This window comes from Tyto alba, unplaced genomic scaffold, assembly GCF_018691265.1.
Source record: "Tyto alba isolate M040663 unplaced genomic scaffold, T.alba_DEE_v4.0 Super-Scaffold_32, whole genome shotgun sequence".
Classification (NCBI taxonomy): Eukaryota; Metazoa; Chordata; class Aves; order Strigiformes; family Tytonidae; genus Tyto; species Tyto alba.
Window position 1 is genome coordinate 2,396,718 of NW_024881307.1, and position 18,765 is coordinate 2,415,482.

General features: G+C 42.2%; 1 protein-coding gene across 5 annotated transcripts in view; it reads left to right on the plus strand.

Moving 5' to 3' along the window:
- FLI1 (Fli-1 proto-oncogene, ETS transcription factor) overlaps positions 1 to 18,765 on the plus strand; it is an 89,558-nt gene that overhangs the window by 30,996 nt on the left and 39,797 nt on the right. The window lies entirely within an intron of this gene.

The window sequence follows — 18,765 nt, forward strand, 5'->3', positions numbered from 1 at the left end:
TGATGCAGAGACACTCATGCTGCATCTACTACAATGCAGGAAAACTCCACGAAGAAGGATTGTGCTGCTTATAGACCTAAGGTGGAAAGTTGGGATGGTACGACTGGGAAGCACGTGGCTGTAAACCAAGGCTGTATACATCATCCTAATGATCATCACCATCTTTAAAAGAAGAAAAAGTTAAAAAAAAAAAAAAAAAGATGGCATTATGAGTCATTTTAGACTGAGTGACGAATTGGCAAGGGAGGAGGCAGGTACAATCCATAGATGCTGACAGGGTCTAAATGCCAAGGATGTGCAGTGATGACTTTAAGGGCTACAGGGAGATCCAAATAGGTTTATACCTTAGAGCAGGGCTGTCCAAATCAGAAATGGTTGGGGGCTGGCTTGTGCTCTATCAGTTTACTGGAAATCTTATTATGGAGCACTGTGTGAACTTGTTCTGTGAGTAGCCCTGCCTGAAGGTTAAGACACAAGCCAGTGAGGGGAGGGCATGGAAGTAATTTGACAGGTAGGTGATGCAGAGGAAGTGGTGTGTGAGCTTGTCATTTTAAAATTAAACCTGGCACAATCTCAGGAAAAGCTTTTTTTGGGAGATTAAGTCAGATAAGTTGTTTTGCGCCCCCCTCCTGCCAGGCCCATTCCATTTTATTATTCCCTCTATCACACAAATGATAAAAGGAGGAGGGGGTTGAATCATGTTTATTAATTCAGAATGACAATAGGACACCTGGACCAGCACCTGTCAGAATATGATGCAAATTAGCCCGGGAAATCTGGTCTTGATCAGTGCAACCATAATGAAGCACTAATAGAACTGATAATGATTTGAACAGTATTCAGAAGAGCAAGCTTTGCTCGGATATTGGCTCAATTGCATTAATTAATGCGGTACATACAGAAATGCAGCGTTGTTCCCATTCAGAGGGACTTCCTGATGCTTTTCTGTTGCTGTTTGTTTTTTAAACAGACAAAACCAGGACTTATTATATTTGCAAACAATGGCATCATGGAGATGCTCTGATTTACTGCAGCAATACAGAGGGGTGATGTTTAAAAGCTTAAATTAAAGCAGGATTTCCTTCTGTTTTCTCGAAGGAAAGGCTAACATTTGCTAATAATTGCCCCAGGCTGTAAATGGCATAAGTGTCATATGATGGATTTTTCTGATTTTTGATCGAGGTTTTTGGAGATCATAGGGTGTAAACAAAGAAATGAGCTGAATGTTCATAAGCCGTTCATGAGTTGAACAAACCTCAGGAGATGTAACTAAGATAAGAAAAAACTGTTCTGACAATTAAGTAATAACAGGTTCTTTGCTTCCTGAGTTACACTTTTTTATCATTATTATTTTAATGTTCTCCTTTTTCTGTATCTCTTACTGAGATAAAGTGGTCTGCATAGATGGATATATGCTTGCATAGGTTTCGTGGGTGGGTGGAGGGTTTTCTACCCTACAGAGATATTAAGATGTTATACTATCTATTTCATCTCTGTATGTGTGTTTTTTTTTTTTTTTTTTTTCTCTCTGTGAAACTTCAGGTCAAATTTAGATTATGAGAATGAATTAGAAAATGTCTCTTTAATGTTCAGATCAGCAGAAGGATGGCAAGGCTGAGGCTGAGAATATGTAGATAAACTTTCCATGAAAAGTATTACTTTTTGCTGAATGCCTCCCCAGGAGAAAGGGATAAATGGGAAGGTATTTCATCACCCTACCTGAAAATAAAGAACATGAAAATCATTCTCCAAGCACAGAATCGCAGGAGTGGACTAAACCTAACCTGTCTTGGAGACTGAACCCTGGGTTTTGATAAAAGGTTTTTGGTGTCATCAATTTCTTTGTTAATAGGACCCAAAATGCACAGAAGAACTTTTGCCTTGGTGTAGCATGGACTGCGTTTTTCAGAAATTCAGGACTACTGACATGTGTGGGTTTGTTTTTTTCTCATGCCATCTCACTGTGGATTTGTAAATCTGGTGAAACAAATAGGTTTAGGCCAAACATACTGGTTACCAGGGCTGCTGTTTGCACTGTGAGGGGTGGCCCATCATGTCAGCTGCAGAGAAGCCCTAGTGCACAGCAAACCTTTAAAAAGCATAGAAAGGTAGAGGGGGGGACTCTGCAAGTTTAGCAGAGGGCATACTGGGTGAAGTGCATGCAAATCTCCAGCTGACACAAGCTTTATCCTCTCCCACGAAAAACTTCATAATAATCTGTGCAGAACATCACTTCAGGATAAACACAATAATGCTATAAATACCCCAGGCCATTTCCTGTTGTTCTTACTGCAGCTTGCACAGGGTTTGTGTCTGGGTGAGGGTGTGACTATAATCCACATAGCAATACATACATTAACCTTCTTCTCTGTTTCTCTCGCTGATTGTGTTAGGGGCTTGAGTAAAAATGTGTTTCTCCTTCTAAACAAATGCATTATTTGTCAGCTAACCTGCGCTGTGTTCCACTGAGCATAACATTCATCATTAATGAATTGAGCAAGATTCTTTTATTTATGTAGGGAATTTGGGGTAGCAAAATGGTAAATTCTTTTGCTGGTGAACAGAGGAGATGACCTGAATATAATGAGTCACGGTCATACTCATTTCTTATCACAGGTTATTTCAATTTATGCACATTCCTTATTTTGACTGTCATACTTAAAGGAAATTAAACACACCTTAAAATATGAATTGAGATGAGCAAAAAGGCAAACTCTTTCCTGAATGTTTCATGCTTGGTATTTACTGAATTGTATATTTTGTTTAAGTGGATTTATTATTTTAGTGAAAACAGAAGCAAAAGTTACACTTACATCTGCTTGTTAATTACATAAATACAATGAGAAGAAAGCAAACAAATTGCAGAGGGAGGCCCCTGACTTCTCATGTATGAATTAAGTCTTTAGAGGACTAGACTGAAAGTTCTGGTAAACTATGCAATTTTTAACTCAGCAGCTTCATTCAAACTGATGATTTTTTTTTTTAATAGTGTTGGCAATGTGTTTTTTGCTGCACAGAACAAAGTAAAATCCTGGATTATGAATACTTGCCAAATGGCTTAGACTTCCATCTAAATTAAGCCAAAAATGTAGGGCCATATACATAAATAAAAGTGGGCACATCCAAAGGAGATACTGTTCTGCTTAAGTCTTAAAAATTTTGCTCCTGAAGTGAAAACCAAACCCAGATTTACATTACTCAGACTTAGTAAGCTTGGATCTGACTTTTAAGTATGTGGCCAGTTTTAATCAGATGATCAATCCCATCTTCATTCAACAAAAGCAAGTATAAATTGTTCCTTCAGGTTATATGAGAAAACGGCTAAAGAAGAGAATTTTGCCAAGGTACCATGAGATGGACAAAGTGAATAGAAACTGCCCCGTTTGTGAAAGGAACCAGCCCCAATAGCTAATCCATTTGCTGCTATCCACGAGAAAAGAAAAAACAGTGCTCAGAAGAAGCATATTTTTTTAAAAGATCATTGTAAAACAATTTGCCTGTGAATGGGAACGAATAAGGCAGAGTGGGTGTGTGCAATGGATATGTTTCATGTGAAAGGCAAAGAAGGAAATGGGAATAGCAGGCAAGTATGGGGGAAGAAAGGCCTGATGAATGAAACAGAGACAGAATGCTCTGTTCCTGCTCCTGCTTACTGAGATTTTACCTCCATGCAGTTTGTATATTAACTGAATTAAGGCAGGGTATGGGATTTTCAAAAGTTTTAAGGGCAGTATAAAATTTATTTTGCTTGCCTGATTTATATTTATGCCTTTGAAGATGTACCTGAAGAAAACACCTTACTTACATGTCACACTATGGCTCAGCATCTAAGGCAGTGTTGTGACAATCCAAATAATTTGGCTTAGCCTGATTTTACTGCAGTCGTGCTGTTTGACCTTCAGTGAGTGATGTCTTTGTGTCTTGTTTGATTGCATGTTAAAGAATAAGTTTTTCCCAAATGAGAAAAGTGGCATGAAATCTACCCATAAACACGACCTTTAGTATGTGATATAAAGCAAGGCAATATTTTGTCACACTTAACAACATCCACATAACATTTTTCTTCGATGATACTGAAAAAATTGCTTCCCTGGTGATTAACCCAAGAGGTCCTCTGGCATTCCTAAACATGTTACGTCTACTGTGACATGAAGAAGTAGCAGGGGAGAGTAGAGAATCTATAATTACATCAGTGTAAGATATGTAAAACGTGATCTCCAGAGGTCCTTTCCAACCTAGATACCTGTGGCAGCAGAGCTATGGGCCATGCTCCAGGCACCCCAATCTAGGAGGGTGAGACAGACTATTTAGGGACCAAGTACTTGGAAAGAACAACCAAAGAGGGAGATTAAACCATTGTCATTTCATTTTTTCAGCTGCTTTCCCTACAGTTTGTTGTTTTTCTAAAGTGAGGGACATGGTGTGATGGTCTGATCTGATCTGTAGCCATTGGAAGCTCATTGGGACTAGCCAGCTCTCCTGTAAAAACTGAAGAGAGTGCTCCACAGCCTTTGCTTCCTCACACCTACATTTATCTGTATCATTAGCATGTTACCACATATAAGCTTTTGCCCTACCAGCTCTTGCTGGGAGATGACTCATATTTCCAGGTAGGCCAGTCTATTCTCACAGTTGCAGGCAGGGGTTTGGCAACATTAATACTTATTTTTGATCCCCCATTAGCTGTATTAACTGGTGTATGCCAGAATTCCAATCATGTAGATTTTTGTGATTTATTAACAGGTACCTCTGAAGCAAAAGTTTTTTCTGTTTGCTTCTATGGTGTAGCCAAATAGTGGGTGTCCATGTCTGCAGTCAGTGAATATTGCAAGCCAACCTCTGGGTTTTCTGTCTGTCTTACCTTCTCATTCCAACCAAAAAAATTGAGTTTTGGGGAAGAGTTGAATGTGTACAGTTCCAAGGCACAAGCGAGGCCCTAATATCTCTCAAAATCTCTTAAGTGCTGCTATAATACCACCATCTCCATTTTATAGCTTTCTTCTGAGAACTGCAATTGCTGTATAAGTATGTGGCACGCTAATATGAGCTTTTTCTTCCTGTGTTGTTTGAATTGTTCATACCTAGCTCTCACTCAGTATTTTGTGTCCATTAATTTTGAAGTGCTCTACCCAAAAGGTCACTTTCACTATTACCCCTATTTTGTAGCAGCTCTGTAAGGTGTTTTGTCACCAAGTTACCCAGCAGACCCCAGTACCCCTCAAAGCCACATTGTGTGTGAGGAGCTGATTTTCTTTCTTACTGTTCATCCTATAAACATAATCTGAAGCAAAGTTTCAAATCTCTTTGTTGTCCCCATTGAAGAGAAATTGTCTTAATCATCATCACAAACCAACAGGAACAGACAGGGCAGCTAACAAAGAGGCACTGCTGAATTACTGGATACTGGCTGGAAAAAATCTTGTTCTTAAGAGGATGCTGATGAGGAAAGTGACTGTTAGACCCACCATGAGAAAGACACATTTCTTCCCTTGGATGTTCATGTAGTACCTTTCCAAACCAGTAAGAACCTATGCCTTAGTAGGGAGCACCGTTGTGCCTGCACTCTCTGAGTGCTGAGAGGAAAATCAGACCCCCCCAAGGATGCATCTCAAGCAAGAGCTGGTCAGTCCAGTCTGTGTCCCAGAGGGGGCTGCAGTTTTTGTTTAGTCCTGACGGGTGTCTTTTGGAGACCTCCATTTCCCTCCAGGATAGGAAGCTGACATAATTTTAGTCACCATGACATCAAAAGGCCAAATATTAAAGATATAGAGGTACCCGAGCAGGCAAATTAAATCAGTCAGAGTTAAGAACTACACAGATCTTCTTAAAATATTTCTAAACATCTAATTGTTTCTTTAGGTGTCTGTATAAAGTCTTAAAAAAATATAATTAAAAGTCTACGGTCCTTAACTGCTTAGATGCTGAAATTTTGCTAGGAGAGATAGTGCATACTGTGTGCTTTTGCGTCAAAGTCATTAATGCATTCACATTTAAGTGCATGAATACGCAAACAGCTACACAGAAGATTCAATCATACGTCACCCGAAAGACAAGGGCAAAACTTTCACTGGCTTTGCTGTCATAGCAGCAAGCCTAGAAAGGCTTCATTTGGCCCTGTCTCCAAAAGTTGTAACAAATTCACTCTGTGTTTGTATCAGGGACATATACAAAAAGATTCATGTTAGATATGGCCTGACCTTTTTCAACTTAGTGTCTTTTTGTCAGAAAGATGCAAATTTATCAAAGCCTTACCTATTCACTGGAAAGGTTGATTTTTGACAGTTTGATGAAAGCCCTACTTGGTGCTTTCTCAAGTTTTCCAAGTTTTGTTTTGAAACTGCTCTTTATTTAGAAACATAAGCCAATTGCAATATTTTAAGAAAACTGAAAAGGTTAAAACTGCAATGAAAAATTCAGAATATCTGAAACAAAATATTTCAGTTAACTTAAGGTGGACTTCTCTGGATGATCATTTTGACTTTCCGCCCAACATCAGGATTGGAAAACTTCTCACTGCCTCCATAAATTTCTCAGGACATGAACATGGTATCTCACCACATTCTAGACTTGTCCATTTCTTACTCCATGGCCTTGACACCCACTTTTGCCCCTCGTTTTACACAGAGAACTTTCACTTGAGTTGAACAGTTTTGCTGCTTAGATGGTAAATGAGTCCACATCTCCCAAATATCACTCTAGTATTGAAACCACAAGACCATCTTTTCTGTGCTTCCTGTACACTTCCTGCTCACTTGAAAGCTGAGGAAATGAGGTATGTTGAGGTGTGAACATTATTAGTGTATTTGTTTGTATTGCGAAAGCACTACTATGGCAGAGATACAGACCATGACCAAATATGGACCAGCATGCCAGGGTGCTGGGCTCAGAAAAAAGAAAAAAAAAACCCAACAGCCTATTCACTCAAGGCATTTACAAGCAAAATGTTAAACAAGCACTAATGTATTCCTTGCACTGACTTATCCATCTGGATATATGTGCAGGTATTGCCTGAAACTCTTATGAGCAAAACAAATGTTGGTATTGGTTTGGGACTAAGCCAACATGTGCCTCAATTTGTTTTCTTTTTTTAAGCCTTCAATTTCAGTAACAAATCAGAAATGGGTCTTTGAAGGGTGGTTGGTTGTTTTGTTTTGGTTGTTTTTTTTTTTTTTTTCTTTCTGCATTGCTCCAATTTTCTTCAGAAAGAACTGAGCAAAGAGCAGAACCATATCTGGCTCTGAGCCAGCTAAAGTCAGTAGTAAAACGCGAACCCACTGACTAGCACAGCTGAGGCCACAGAGATGACACCCAAATTCCTTGTGCCAGGGATAACTCCTTCTCTTAAGTGGCTTGAAAAATTCTGGCCAAGCTGATACTTATTTTTTTTTTTTTTTAATCCTCCTAAGAGTTTTAATAGCAAGCTAGTGTAGGTTCTCAGTTTTGCACAGAAATTGTAGTTGCCTCTGTAGGGTGGCTGGCTGGTTAGCACAGTCAGAATTAGGAGGGGGCCTATTTTATTAGCCGGTAAAGCTGATTGATTTATTAGAGCAGAAATCTCTTGCTAGCTCCAACACAGGTTATTCTCCAAATGCAAACTCTATTTCATTTCATACACACAAAATAGCCAAAGTGCCTGTGTTATGAATAGGCCCCTTTGTTACCCTGCGAATCGACAAGACAGACTGTTTAGTTCATGTCTGTACATTAGCAAAGGAGGACGGGGTCTGTGAGACAGATGTGGCCTTTAATTGCATGGAAATATTAGAAGATCGTTAAGCCATTTTTGACAGGGTTTTCCTCTGACTGAGGGAGTAGAGCGTTGTTTCAGGGAAGGCGCAAGGAGCAGCCCTGTCTTGCCAGCCCCACAAATAGGACCTTGTCCTACTTCCTCACCCCAATGCTAAACAAAACCAGAGGAGATTTAGTCAGAAGCCCCACTTTCCTGCCAGAGCTACAGAACTACATCTCAGAAAGAGCTCTCTTTAAATTGCATCTGATAAAAGGCTTTTCAACACAGCTCAGGGGACTTGCCCTGTTAGAGATAAGACCAGCCCTATCAGCTCTGCTAAAAACATGGAGATGTGCCGAGGGGCCTGCTTCTTATTTTTGTTAGCATGATTTGAGTGTAAGAAACTCTTCAGCAAAAGGAAAACATACTGCAGTCATCCTAGAAAACACCACAAAGTGTTGCGTGCAAAGGCAGCCCTCTTTTCTATAGGAAAGTGAGCTTTTCTAGGGGTCTAGGCTTTAATCTTAGTTTAGCTACACTCTACCAAATGACTTTGAGCAGAGGGTTTTGTTCCTTTGCATTGGTTCTCAAGCTGTAAAATTAATGTAACAACCTCATGTCTGCCTGCGTGGCACCCCTGAGATACTGGTTTTGCCTATTAGGCACATTGCTGTGAAAGTAGGAGCCTGACAGCTCCGTACTTCACAGTTATCAAGCCAGAGCTAATGATTATCATTTAAAAAAGCTCAGAGCAAAACAAAACCAAACAAACCCATGACATTAATTGCTACAGGTAGGGATTGGCTGAGGGATGGTGTGGATCATGTGGAGGTCTGAGCAAAGGCCCTTGAGATGACAGAAACCTTGGGTATGCATGTTTTTAGCATCACCTCCAGCAGAGAACACTGGGATGCAGAGCTAAGCAACCTACCTAAAGCCACAGCACAGATTCGGTCTCGGTGCTGGGATTTGACTGCGGGCAGCCTGGGCTCCCAGCTCCCTCTCTCACAAACACATGGTGTGAGACTGTGCTCTGCATCTTGTCTGCTTTCCCTGCAGCAGAACTTTCAGAACTCCCTGCCATGGAATCATTCGCAGGCTTTGCCTCCCTGGCCTGCTTTGCCAGGCTGAGGGGAGCTGGGAAGAGGAAGCCATGAGATCTCACATGTGTGGAAAACTCTCCCTGGGCACAGACTTCTTAAGGTGGCACTAGCAAGAGACCTCGTTTATCTAAGCAAGGCTCAAAGCCCTTCTAAGTACCACACTGATAAAACCAACAGACTTTCTGTTAATGGTTACTGATAAGAGATTTTTGTAAGTTTTTTGCTCAGCCTCAGAGGAGAATAAGTTTTGCTTTTGTCTAGCAGTTCCAGCCCTAGGATAACATTTGTTACTTCTGTGACCTCCTTCTTCCCAGGAGCTCTTTCAGGGACAGGCATCATATGAATAGGGAAACTTCGACACAGCCTTTTTATTTTTTAATTTATATTCTTACATCTTCTGGTGTTGAGTTAGCCGGGAGGCAGCATTCAGGGGCTGATTCTAGTAGATGGGACACCAGAGGTGGAGTTAGATTCATATATTTAGTTTGTATGTTTGTCTTCAGCAATAGCTTCACTATAGTGTTAGACATCAGAAGTTATTTTACTCTGTAGTTTCCTGAAACATTGGTGTTTGTAGGGTAGTCTTTTCTCTGCTGTTTGGTATCACTAGGAAGAATAACACCTTGTCAACTCGTTGTTGTATTTTCATGTTAACTTTGAGTTCCAGCCCAGGTGCCAGTATGGGATTTGGACTTTTTGTTCCAGAGGTAGGAGCAACAGCTATCCCTGAATTCTTCCAGAACCTTTCTCTTGCACCGAAATTAAAACATCAGTGTTTCTTTGTAAAGAAATGAAAAGCCCCTGGGAACTTCCAGTGGTGTAAACCGGGTTTTCCTGTTCAAATATCTCGATTGAGATTGACAAAGAAAATATCTCAGTGTAATCCTGCTGAGCTGTTTTCCTTGGAATGCCACGAGCAGGCTTGTTCACAAAATCTCTGCTTTTCCTATAGGCGTATGCAGAAACAATCTCGTCACTGGAGCCACAGGGGCTGGGCTCGGTGCACAAGAAAAACACAGATCCATGCCATCCCAGCAGGGTGGCAGCCGTCAGTTCCGCTGCCAAGTGGAGGAGACCAGTTGGGAACTGGATAAGGAGCCAGCAGAGGCTGGGTATTCTGCAGAAGGCATCAATGCACGGCTTTATTAAGCACTCAGCCAGGCAGTGGTGGCACCTGTGTTTGCAGCCAGGAGCGGTGGGCAAAGGAAATGGAAAACCTGGTTTGGGTATTGTTGCTGACTGCTCTTCTTTTGGCTGGTCTCTCTCGTGAGGTTTAAACCTAATGGTTTAGAGGGATTCAGGGGACTGCGGCTCCCAACTCCTGCTAAATGTGAGTGTGATTTTTGTAACTTCAGGCTCTTTTGAAAATCTCAACCTCAGGACTTGTTCATCCCAGTAAATGCCATTTTTCTGGTTAAGAGGCAGATAACACTTTCAGTGCTCTATCGAGCATATGCATATGCTTCTTGAGCGAGAAGTCGGTTCCTATGAGTCCTGAATCACCTCCCCCATTTCCTCTTATCTCTGTACTTCGTGTGATGCACACTCAACAACAAGCCTAAGTAACCAGCTCTGGGCTGAAACACTGGATTTATGCTCTGAGTATCATGAGCCCTGAGACCCTGAACACAGATTTAATCCAAACGTAGCTCAGGGACTGGGGCCAAACCCAGAACGCAAATAGACTAGAGCCATAATGCTTGAAATCTCAAACCACATCTGGTTTAGGATTCAGCTGCACGACTGCATTGGACTTGTATTTGCCCCCTCTGATACAGTGTCCAGACCTTGCAATATGCACTGTAAATGTCAGTGATGGATTATGCCTTTTATTTCCTTTTGGCTGAACCCTTCCATCGCTAAGCATTCCCTAGGTAAGAGGCGTTGAGTATTGCTCAGGACTCCTACCCTTGTTTCAGGGGAGAAGCACATACTGCGCTCCCTCCTGGAGACTCTGCTTTGATTCTTTCATGCTGTTGTTTTTCCTTAGTCTGGAATAAGTCATCTTGGGCTGAAAGTGCATGTTTTGTTCTCTGTGGATGGAAACATAACAGCACCCGATGAATGTTTCCTGATGGGCTTCCTGCGATTGTGAAGGGAATGGTGTCAGAGAACAAAACAGGATACGATTGCGGTGTTTGTGAATGTAACTGGGACAATGGTATCAAAGTGAAATAAAAAATAATGAATGGGCATTGGTGTAGCGGTGAGTCAGAGCTCAGAGGAACCTGAAATATTTGTGTGTCTCTAAACTGCCACCTCCCAGATCTTGAATTCCTGGGAGAACACTCTTTTTCCAGTTTCCAGTACTTTGGCAGTAGGAACTCAAAGTGGAAAGATAAGATTCTGTGTTTTGCACCTATTCCTTCGTGCTTTTAAGATGCTGCTTTATGTCCTTTTCTAAGGTAGCCTGTTAAAGAGGAGGGACACAGATGTGACATACCCTCCCTCATGACAAACCCCCCAATATATTTAGGTTTCTCATTTTATTGTTTTCTTTTCTAGGGTGAATCATTAATATTGAAAATATTTGATTGCTTTTTGCATGTGGAAAACAAAAACAGCAGGATCGTTATATAGTCTCAGTTTCTGGTATGAGTAAGAATACCACCAAAAAGCTCTCCTGTCAGAGAAATGGTGGCACTATTGCAATAGGCAAATGCAGTTTAAAGTGAGCTCAGGTTTTCTGAAACAAAGTGCTTGGTCAGTCTACAAACTCCTGATGAAATATTTGCCACTGAAAGGCAACCTCTGGCACTACATCAAGGAGAGGATCTGGGCAGTGAGTGCTTCAGGACAAAGCTGAGGTCAGCACAGAATTTCTGCATAGCAGTAGACTACATTTATTCTTCGGGATAGTTTGGTTTTGTCAGGAAGCCAGACTCTGAAACCATCTTGCAGTTTCCCTCCATGTGTCTTCAGCAGAAAAGACCATAAAAATGCTACAATAATATTTACTGAAGTGTGTATGTTCACAGTTATACCCATGTGTCTCTATTTACAAACACATCTGCTCAGTGCAAGTCAATTATTTTACAAGAGTGAGGAAAAAAAAAATTAAAAGGAAGGTGAACTAATGCTAGGTGGATTTGACTGCCCAGCTCTGTAAAGCAATCACCCACACAGTGTCAGTTATTCTTAGTGAGCATGGGCATCTTTGGAGCAGAAAAGCTGTGGGCAGAGATCAGTGGTGATATAAGCACAGTAAACTAGCTGAGGAGAGTGTTAATACATGGCAAAGGCTGATTGACTGTCTGGAAACATGACATGGCTTGGAAAAGATCTGGAGAGATCATATAGTCCTCCTGCCACAGCGGAGTTACGCTGATTAATTCATGGAGGCAAATCCTTTTGTAGTTAAATCAGCTGCCAAAAAATGAAATCTGGCTTGAGCCATGCCAATGGCAAAGCTTCCAGCACTTTTAACAGGCTTAACATTTTACCCCCAAGGTCCAGTACTCATCCTAAATCATCTCATGTGTCTTGGTTGGCAGAACTGGGCAGGAATTCTCCGAAACCTTCTGGGAACAGAAGCCAGAAGCTGTGATTTGTCCGTCATTTGCTAACGGGCAGACACCTCATCTGCTACTCCCAGCATGTGTCAGTACTGCAGGGTGTGAAGCACCCGAGACCGGGAGGAGTGCTCGGGGAAATCCCTCTCTCCAGGCCCAGGGGTGTGGGTAAGCCAGCTGGAGACTGGCAGGGATGCTGCATGCTCCAAGGCACAGCTGCCATTCTCTTTAAAGGAAGAGCTGCAGCACGCCTCCAGGATTTAGGAACTTAGAGAAGTGATCGTCTATCAGACATGTCCAGGCTCTTTAGCCTCAGATTTCACCATATTACTTTTAAGAGGTCAAGAGGCCACAACAGTAATTTGGGCAGGTTCTCTTTTTTTTTCACTTCCTTTTCTGGTCCTGTTGCTGAGACCGCACAGAGGCATCTCCTGGAGATTTCCCATGTGTGTGGGGCTGGTGCCCCTAAGCCTCCTTATCATCAGCCCTAATGCAGCAACTTGTTAGGGAGGAGTACTGTGTCCTGGTTATTCCTACTTGGTGTTTAGCCTGTTGGAAAGAAACCAAAACAGGCTCTGAACCGATTTATGTGAAGTCTAGACTGAGAAAAAAAGTCGGTCCAGATCCTATAAATGTGTGCATGAGGTCAAGTGCTCTTATGAAAAGTACAGAAGCTTGATTTAATTTTTGTTTCCTTTTTGAGTCAGGTTTTGGGGATCTTGATATCAAAACAGTAAAGCATTAATTTTAGCAGCCCTTTTATCCACTTGACATGAAATTTCATGGAAAGAGTGAATGTAAAAATAAAAAGAAGGACATATTTCCTTATGAGAAATTCTGCAAGATCATTTTGCCACAATTTTTAGCTGACTAATTTCAGTGTGTTTTTGCTATTTATTCCTATCTTATTCCTGCTTTGTTTCCTCCTAGCATGAGTTACTAAGTTGTGGTTTCCCATTTATTTGAATTGTGAAGAAATGATGCTGTAGTCTAAGACTGCCAAGTTACGCTCTGGTGTAGTACTGTGGGTGGAAAGTGAAAGAAAGGCGGTCTAAGGTGCAGAGCAAAGCTTGCGTCGCTGTTTGTCTGTGGAGTTGACCTGCTTTGTAGTTTTGAGCAAGTCTCTAGTGCGGAGTAAGAGCAAAATTATTACACTGTGGGATATAATGAAAATAATTAAATGAAAGCCCTTCTTTATATGCAAAGAAAGCCTCAAATCTGCAGAAACTTCGACACAGTCTTAAAGATATGCTGCTTTCTTAATCCTTAGTCCTGCTGCAGCAGTGAAAGCAAGACTGCATCTCCTCCCGTCCCTCCTCCTCAGGGCAGGGACAGCTCTGCGGCATGGATTACCAGCATTTGAGTTGCCACAACATGAATGCCATCAGCTCAGCTGGAAAATACTGTGAACAGAACAGTTTGTCGGTCACTGTGCAGTGCTGCAAGTAGATAGAAGGGGCAAAGAGCAACGCACTTTGGCAGTGATGGCTTTCAGCCTGCTGTTTTCACTACAGTGTTATGATGGATCTCTGGTGCTAGCTACAGCCCGCAAATCCGCCACTGCAGAAGCAGGCCTTAATTTGATTGTGAAGGGCACAAGACTGGATTGTGGTTGTTAGCAATAAAATGCCTCTGATTATAAATTTCCAGGGGGAATTATGTGAAGTCACTGCACCAATCACATAATATCCTGTAAGGAAGGTGGAGGAGTGTGAGCAAACCTCAAGAAAAATGTGCTGAAAAAGCTGCAGAAGTCTTTCTTTTTGTTTTGGTTAGGTGCATTGTGAAGCCTGGATATATTAGAGTGTAGGATTGCTGTCCAGGCCTTGCTTTGAATTACCCAAGACTCCTGTTTGTGTTCCACTAACAGCACTGGATGAGGCTCTATGTCCTGCAGAACTTACAGTGTGCATGGATCAGGACAACAGGAATGAAGGGAGAAAAAGGCATGGACAAGGGAATGCTTTGCTAAAGGTTATGCCAAAGATCAAGAGCAGGGATGAGAATAATACCCTGCCTTCCTGCCTCCTAATTCAGTGACCAATCCATCCAAATGTGCTGCCTCAAGATCAACACAGACTCTGTTCCTTCTTAAATTTTGTATTTGACTCGTTTTCTTGTAAATCTGATGTTATCTCTTTTGTGCCTTTCTGAGATGTTGGCAGCAGAAGTGCTGACTTGTAAAACTGCGGTGCCAAAGTCATTTCTATTCAAGGAATAGATCCTCTGTGCTAACCTCAAGCCATATGCAAGGCTAGTTGCTGCTGGTACCTCGTATTCTGGTGCTTTGCACTGTACGTCTGGGCTCTTCACACAGTGGGTCTGTGTTGGCAACATTCTTTTCACAAAAATATTTCAGGAATTATTTTCTCACAGGACTAAGAATGGCAAAAGTATATTACTGAAAAGAAAAAAGTCATCCCTTTAGAGGTGGAAGCAATCTTTCCATGCATGGCATGATGGTTCAAGTACTCAGCATTTTCTTCTCTTCTAAGTCAGACTGTGTGGAGGAGGATGAACCTTTGATCTTTAGCAATGCCTTTTAAATGTGGTTATGGCCAGAAAAGTGAATGTAAAGATCTTAAAGTCAATATTCAAATGAAAACACATTGCATGCACCTGGAAAGAGCCGTTATTGTAGATACTGGGTATTACCTGGGGTGAAAGCACTGACTGTCACCTCACCAGCTCTTGTTTTCATGACCTTTCTCCCAGAGCTGAACCCAGGGAACTGGGAACTTCTAGTGAGCTTTCCTTGCCCATGAACTTTGGATAAAGTTAAAAACCTGAACTTTTAGGGGCCTAGTCCAAGGCAAACCTCTAGAGGCTAGCAAGGACATTCAGATATCCTGGGGCTAGCTCTATGATTAGTGCAGTCATCAATGCAGCAAAGACTGTCAGGAACTGTGAACAGAAGAACATCGAGGCAAAGGATGATATTTCACATCATATGTCTGCATTGCACAGTTGTCCCTGGTTTTTACCTAGGGGTTGTTTCTCAGACCCATTCCATTCATATATTGGCTCAGATGTCCCACCTAATTCATTAACTAAGAACTTTTTCTAAATCTTGATGTCATCTCCAGTTCATAGTAAGGAATCAGGATAACTTGCACAAAGCGTTGGTGGGCTGTCAGTCCTCCCCACTGTGTTACCTGTGTGACCAGAAGAGCAGACTGGCTTTCCTGCAGCACACAGGGACAAAATCAAAGTGTACCTCGTCTTACTGTAGCACTTAGACTTGGGACCTGAGTCTAGATGGCTCATCTAAAAAAAGGAAAAACTGCAAACTCAACCTCTTACAACTATAAACTGTTATTAATAATAGCCATATCACATATTCATGTCTAAGGGATCCAGAAGTGTGCGCCAGCTCTATACAAAGCTGTTTCAGCAGTCAGAGCAATGGGAGCCTTTAATTTGTGGCAGTTCAGTGGTGGGCTGCCCTGCAAAGGCTGGGGCTGTGCTTCACAGGGAGGGAGCTGAACTTGCCTATCACTGCACCGCAAGCTGCCGTAGACGGGACTTGCCACATTTATGCCAGGAATGTGATTAAAACCTGGAAAAACTGAAGCTAGCCTATTCCCAGAGGCAATATAATATAACGTATATGCCAGAATAATACACACAAGACCCCTGTCTCAGACTCAGTCTGGCCAGCTCAAGGACACATCGCGGGAGGCAAAAGCGTGGGGGGAACCGTGGTGAGCTGTGGCCTGTCTGGTTAGGTTATGTTAGCACCTTTAACGCCTTGATGTGTTTTCCCAGTTGCCCGTCACCAAACGCTAAGTAGCTCTCGATTCTAGGGGATGGAAACTTGCCCTCTGGTATTCAATTTAACTGTTGATCTCTTCCTCAGCCAGAACCGAAGCTAAACACTTCCTGAACAGACTAGTCCTTCAAAACTGAATCTAGCCAAGCAGAGCCTCTGATAGTGAGCACAAGGAAGGTTGTACATGTTCCCCATCTAGGGCTGTAGCCTGAAACTCTTGGCAGGGCCAGCCGAGCACTGTCCTCTTCCAAGAGAGTTAAACTGAGTCCCAGCTGGTCCTCAATGCTAGGAGGAGTGGTCCCCCTACTCCGACCCTGCCAGCTAAAGGCTACCTGTTGTTTGCCACCCCTTTGTTTTTCTCTTAAGCTGTAGATGTACACACCACTGAGAAGCTGATTGCAGCAGGGGTTGGCGGCATGCCACCCAACTTCCCTTGCATGCAATCAGCAATACTTGTTTGCTATTTGCATGCGCAACCCAGATCCTAAGCAGGTGTTACAAGCCGCTATCTCTGCCTGATCTGCTCTGTGTGTCTTCAGTTCCCCCAGAGCCCTGAGTCTGTAGCTTTTGTGGCTGTAACTCAGGGTTTTAGCTCAAATGATTCCTGGTTCAGTAACTACTTGGACCTGCCATGATGGCAGCCATTGCGTTTGAATTTATTTTCCTGTGGGCGACAGAGTTTTAAAGACGGTAGTGTTTGCAGTTTGTATGCATTCAAGCAGCAAAATGCAGAGCTGCTCGGTGCAACTGCAGCCTGCCTGTGAGATTATCATTATCCCCGTTAATGCCAGTTGCTGCTGTAGGCAGGGCCTAGCAGCCGCTTTGTCTTTCAAGGAAGATCTTTATCTGAGGAGGCAGGCTTCTCCATCAGATATTCTGTATATCAGAGAAAAGTGTGTGTAAAGATAGTTGTACTTGGATGCAGTCCTAATCATTGATCTTAGTCCAGGGCTGTTATTTGGGGTCATTGGGTTTTTTTTTGAGGGGTGTAGCTAGAAAGATCCTTGCTTTTCATTTTTTTTTTCCATCAGAACCTTTCTTTAGAAGAAAAATGGCTTTAGGCAGAAAAAATCATTTTCCCAGATATTGTTTCCCTAAAAGCCTCCAACTTTGTGTATGTTTTTAAGCTGGAAATCTCCAAACCCAAACATTTAAAAATTTTATTTCATGAATTTTCAGTGGTACTTATGGTTCCCTTGCCTCTGGCCAGTGAGATGCATAGCTGAGACTCGGTCTGGAGAGCCATAAGTTAGTCCAGCACCCCAGGTATTCGGGATCCACCTGTCACCTCATGCCATAATGTAGGGAACCCCACATTTTTTGTACTGAGAGGAAGCAGAGACTTACAGGAGATGTGTCATTTAGGAACCCCAGCCTGACATCCTGACTTCAGTAAATCAGAGAAGCAGCGAGTCACTATATCCTTACCTCTGATGGGAAGGTTTGCCCTCTTTCAAGAGCCATCACCAGAAGATCTCGTGTTTTTAAACCTTTCTACACAGGCAAAGTTTACAGGCTGGAGATACTCTCAATCTATTTAAGGAGTTTCTGACACAAGGCTGTGATCATACGGGATTGTACCACAAGGAAATTCTTTCGAGGGGCACCTTCCTACTACCTAGCTTACTCTAATGAAAGAAGAAAAAGGGAGGGGGCATTTTTGAAAAGTTGTGCATCCACCAAGAAAAAGCTGCTGGAAAGGATAAACACAGCCTGAGTTCCTTGCAACATGCAGCATTAGGCAGTGTGGGGTAAAAGCTCACATTTTTGTTTTTTAAAGGCTGTAGCCAACTGCTGAATAGTGTGAGAGGTTGCTCACAAAATTTTTACAGCAAATACTGTAATTTCAACAGGACCTATGCAGACGTTTGAGGGTTCCTCCAAATTCAAGCTTAGTCAGGGTCACTTAAATTCTAGGCTACTCAGACTTATTTGGTTTTGTTACGTGATCTGAGATCAGAGATAGAAAAGTGCTGATATTTGTAAATGCAGAGCACTGACCTGACTCTTTCTAAGTGGGTTAATTTCAAGCTGAGAGGGATTCTCATGTTTACCCAGTAGACTCTAACTATTGACATTTTTTGTGATGATATCATGAGCCTGGTAATATCTGATTTGCAGTTAGATTCTCATGTAATTGGAGGATTCCAGCAGCTGCACTTTTCTAACTTTTCAGAATTTCTGTTTCCCTCCCTGGTTATGGAAGAATTTGCAAAACTAACCTCAGAAATGACTACTGGGGGGAGGTGGAGAGAGAGCAATAATTTATTATTTTTAAAAGTTCATGATTTGGACTGTGTCCTGTGAGTTTTGAGCACTGGGGGTTTAGCAACACACCAGCTTTCAAAGCAAAGCCAGTGTCTGTATGCTCACAGGTAACCCACTGCTGCATACATATCAACATTCCGGGTCTTTTGAATGCTTGGTTCACAGAATAGGGGAGTCTGTTGCTGCCTTTGTTTCGGAGGTCTGCTCCATTAACTCACATTAAAGTAGTGTGTGCTTTTAGTTTGGGAGGTTCCTCGCTCAGTTTCTGGCTTGCCAGCCATAATGGCAGCTGTGTTATGTGCGGTTAGCTTAGCTCCATAAAGAACATGCAGACCTTGTCAGATGCACTTTGAATAAGGCAAGACTGTGCCAAAGCCTTTA